The 4,713-nt window shown below is 40.1% G+C and overlaps 1 pseudogene; it reads left to right on the top strand.

The window, feature by feature from the left end:
- Positions 1-393: 393 nt before the first annotated feature.
- On the top strand, positions 394-1,639 carry LOC106697535 (annotated as a pseudogene).
- Positions 1,640-4,713: the final 3,074 nt, after the last annotated feature.

Genomic DNA, 4,713 nt, shown 5'->3' with positions numbered 1-4,713 from the left:
AAGATAAATTTTACATGATCTCACTCACTTGTGGAATATAATGAACAGCATAAAGTGATGAACAAAAATAGATCCAGAGACAGAGAAGAATCGATCAGACCGTCAAACCTCAGAGGGAAGGCAGGGGAGAGGAGGGGGAAGGAGGAGAGATCAACCAAAGGACTTATATGCATGCATATGAGCATAACCAATGGACACAGACACTAGGGGTTGAGGACATGGGGGGGGGGGGGGCGGGGGCAATGGGGAGATAAGGGACACATATGTAATACCTTAATAAAGAAAAAAAAGAAATATGTTCTGTACATCAATACACACAAGAGGAAAAATAGAGATCAACATACCAGGTAATAGCTTTTGTAATGATCATCACTGACCAAAAAAAAAAAAAAAATGTTGGTTGGACTTGATTCAGTCATTTCGTTCAGTGATGATGATGATGATGACAAGAACAGGACTAATAGAAGAGAAAACATACCTCCTGAATTATATGATTCAGCATGTTCTTCCCTAGAACCATCTCCTGGAAAAATAGAAGCGGCACTAAATGAAAATACCTGCAGAATAGAGCATGAACTCCCAACCATTCCAGCAGATTCAGAGTTAAACACAGTTATAAAGCAAGAATGAAATTACAGCTTGATAGTTCTATTACCAACACACCTTTAAAATGTCATCAAGTGATACCTCAAGAAATTTTAGTTGATCCTATATCTTCAAGCCAGAAGCTCTTTTGAATGTGCCATTCTAAACTGTGGAAGTGTCTCCCAAATAGGAACACTCTTCTGGCTATTAATAGAGCCTGTAATTTTTTGTTGTTGAGATTTTATTAAGATACACCTAGAAGAACCAGAAAATGATCCTGTAGATAGGACTTTAAATACCTCTGTCCTAACTCTGAATGGTATAATGTCTGAAAATCACTGGTAGTTTTTCTTTCTTTTTTTTTTTTAAATATATTTTATTGATTTTTTACAGAGAGAAAGGGAGAGAGATAGAGAGTTAGAAACATCGATGAGAGAGAAACATCGATCAGCTGCCTCCTGCACATCTCCTACTGGGGATGTGCCCGCAACCCAGGTACATGCCCTTGACCGGAATCGAACCTGGGACCTTTCAGTCCGCAGGCCGACGCTCTATCCACTGAGCCAAACCAGTTTCGGCCACTGGTAGTTTTTCTACAGATGGTACCAGCATTTTATCAAGGGTTGAGAATAAGCCTACAAAGAATTAAGTTTGAAATTATTGCAAAGGAATAAATGAGTTAACAGTTCTGGAAGAACAATCTATTACTTTAATTTTTAAAATTGGCCTTGATCCTCTGGCAAATACGGTATTTGAAATTATTATTGCTAACAGTGATATCAGAGATGAAGTTTCTAATTTCTCTGTGAAAATTCCCTTTGAAGAAACCAACAGCAGATGTGTTGCCTGTGAAGGAAGCATCAAAGGAAGGTGGGTGCAAAAAGGAAACAAATTTTTCAATGTGTTCTTTGAATCTAAAATACAACTTTGAAACAAACCAGAATGCCAGTGTTTTGATGGGAAGAAACTGTAGAGAGCCACATCATGTCCACTGGCCCTATAAAAAAAATTGGTAGTGTATCAAGGACCTCCAGCTAAGAGAGGCTGTTATTAACAAGGACCTGTACTAACTCAACTTTTTTAAAAAAGCCAGAATTTTTTAATGATATTATCATAGATTTTTATTTGAAGTAAGTTAATTTTTCTCTAAGCTTTTAGCAAGTCTTTAGCTTTCTATCAAATTGTATATATTTGCTTTCTGATATCAAACTGTTTGGGTTTTGAATTCAAACATGGCCACTTACTGTGTGACATTTGAGAAGTTACTCTGTCTCTACCTGTGTTTCCTCATTTTTAAAATGAGAATAATAATGTCTCCCTAAAAGGGCTGTTGTAATAGTGAGATAAGCCCTCGGAAAAGTTCCTGGTACATGTGAAGTGCTCAGTGCTAGCCTATTGTGTTATTATTGTTACAGTGTTTTAAGCCTTTTAAAAAGATGTGGTTTTAAAATAATAATAAAATAAAATAAAAAGATATGGATTTTTTAGATTGGGTAGTAATTTGTTGAGCAAGTACAAAAGTATGATTTCATTCATTTCCTTTAATAAATACTCTAAGTGCCAAAAACATTATGTCACCATTATTATCATCATCATGTTTGTTATTTTATATGAAGGTATGCGCTAGCTAATCTAGAACAACTATCAAGATATAGTAAAATTATTAAGAAGAATCAGAACTCTGTCCCTCTTTTCTGTACAAAAGCAATAATAAGCCTCAAAGTTAAAACAAACAAAATTCCATCAAAGTGTTCAAGAAAAAGAGCCATTTGTTAGGTCTAAATAATATCCCTCTGTCTACCAGTGTCCCCACCTTGAGTATAGACTCTAACAAACACAGGAGGAAAAAAACAAATAGGTTAACTAGGAGAAAGGCCATGCCTTGTCTGTTGTAATACAATCTGATCACCCAAAGTGATTGATTTCTTGAAAGAATCCATATCCATGGCTCTTATAGACATCCTGCTATCCTGCAGCCATCCACAAGGAAGCTCGAGTTTCTAAGGTCATTCATAGAGCTTGAATCCCTGTGGTTCTCTCAGGAAATCTGAAGTTCTGTGGACTCGTGTTTTTGTGAAATGGGGCTTTTCAGTCCTTTCCCCCCCACCCTCAACCTCTGATGGGAAATGGAGTTTGAAGAGCAACTGGTCTGGTCTTCTTATACTACTCAGGCCAACATTAGATCGCATTCATTTTTATTTTTTGGCGGGAGGTATGACTCACTGACTATCATCACTGAAGTCCTTGAACTCACCCATTTACCTCTAGTCATATAGTATCAGACACCCCCTCTAGACACCACCTCCTGCCAGCCCTCCCTACACCTCCCCAGCTCGCCTCAGAGCACACAGACGTTTACAGATCCCTTTAATAAACAGCCGATTTGAAACTGGTATATTGAACATTCCCATTGTGATCAAAACACAACTTTTTAAAGAGTCTTTCCTTGAGACCATTTTTAGATTAAGAAAAGAATCTCCCACCCTAACCGGTTTGGCTCAGTGGATAGAGCGTCGGCCTGCAGACTAAAGGGTCCCAGGTTCGATTCCTATCAAGGGCATGTACCTTGGTTGCGGGCACATCCCCAGTAGGGGGTGTGCAGGAGGCAGCTGATCGATGTTTCTCTCTCATCGATGTTTCTAACTCTCTATCTCTCTCCCTTCTTCTCTGTAAAAAATCAATAAAATATATATTAAAAAAAAAAGAATCTCCCCCCTGCACTTAAGACTCAAACTTTATAATTAATCCTTCAGTCATTAGAACTCACAAAACATTCTAATTTGGTAAACTAAGCTCGTGTATATGATAAAACTCAAATCATGACCTTAGTATCTCTCCTTCCCCTTGCTGGGTCCTGAGCTAGCCACTTGCAGTGGAAAAGGAGGGGCAGGTTCCTCCTCTATCCATGCTTAATCCTACTCCTTTTCTTCCATCAGTTCAGTAAGCAATGGCTCCAAGAACTCTCCAAGGTTGGGTGCAGAGGGAGAAAGGATTAAGGGAAAGGGCACAGACAATGGCAAGTACCCTTGTTGTCTGGTAAGGGGGCCTCCTTGGGGGAAGATACTTCCTCCCAGGGAATCTCATGGGCTCCTTGGAGATGCCTTCACTGAGAACCTCCATGTCTGCCCCTGTGACATGAGGACCACTGCCCTTCTCAAGCTCCTGACTCTCACAGTAGCTCCTCCAATTTAGGCTTTCACTATTAAAATATGTTTTATCCTCCCAACTCTGAGCAAAATTTTCTTCCCACATGGACCACTCTTGCATGGGAAACACTCGTGCATCCTTTGTCTCAATAAGCTCTAGAAATGTTAGCCAGTTCTCACGCTGCCACCTCTACCCTGCTGTCAGACAGGCACAGTTCTCTGTGGTACCCAGGTGTTGGGCATTCCCAACTCTCTGAGTGGCCCCACTGAAACCTCCTCCCAAACTGAGCTTGAAGTGAAGGAGTTAGAATACCCCCTGCACACACACACACACACACACACACACACCTCCTCAACAATCTCCCTATGTCTACTCTCTCCACCTTTTTATAGTCTTAAAAAAATGAGGGACCCCTAGATAAGAGGTCCATAAAATGCAAAATTTGGTATTTTCCATTTCTTTTGTAAATTCAGTATATCGTAATCTAGCACCTCGCTTTGGAATTACACATATAGTAATTTTACATGTGTGAGTCCCAAAACTTGAATTTTATTTTATTTTTTTAAATATATTTTTATTGATTTTAGAGATGAAGGGAGAGGGGGAGTAACATCAATGATGAGAGAGAGTCATTGATCGGCTGCCTCCTGCACACACCCCCATTGGGGATCGAGCCCACAATCCAGGCATGTGCCCGACTGGAATCGAACCCAGGACCCTTCCGTCTGCAGGCTGATGCTCTATCTACTGACCCAAACCAGCGAGGGCCCAAAATTGAATTTTAGATTCCTGTTACGTATCTGTTCTTCTCTTTGACCTGCACCATCCCACTTGGGTTATGCTAAGCTGTGGCACTGAGCTGAAGAAAGCAGTTTTCTCCCAAGTTCCTGCAGTCTTTCTAATAAGTCTCCGGGCTGCTTCCAGCACCTACGTGGTAAAGTTCCTCCATATCAAAGTTTAATTGCAGGGAGGAAATTAGAC

The sequence above is a fragment of the Myotis lucifugus genome, unplaced genomic scaffold (assembly GCF_000147115.1).
Source record: "Myotis lucifugus unplaced genomic scaffold, Myoluc2.0 scaffold_80, whole genome shotgun sequence".
NCBI classification, from domain to species: domain Eukaryota; kingdom Metazoa; phylum Chordata; class Mammalia; order Chiroptera; family Vespertilionidae; genus Myotis; species Myotis lucifugus.
The sequence above is the reverse complement of the archived record's forward strand: the minus strand, read 5'-3'. Positions and strand labels throughout refer to the sequence as shown.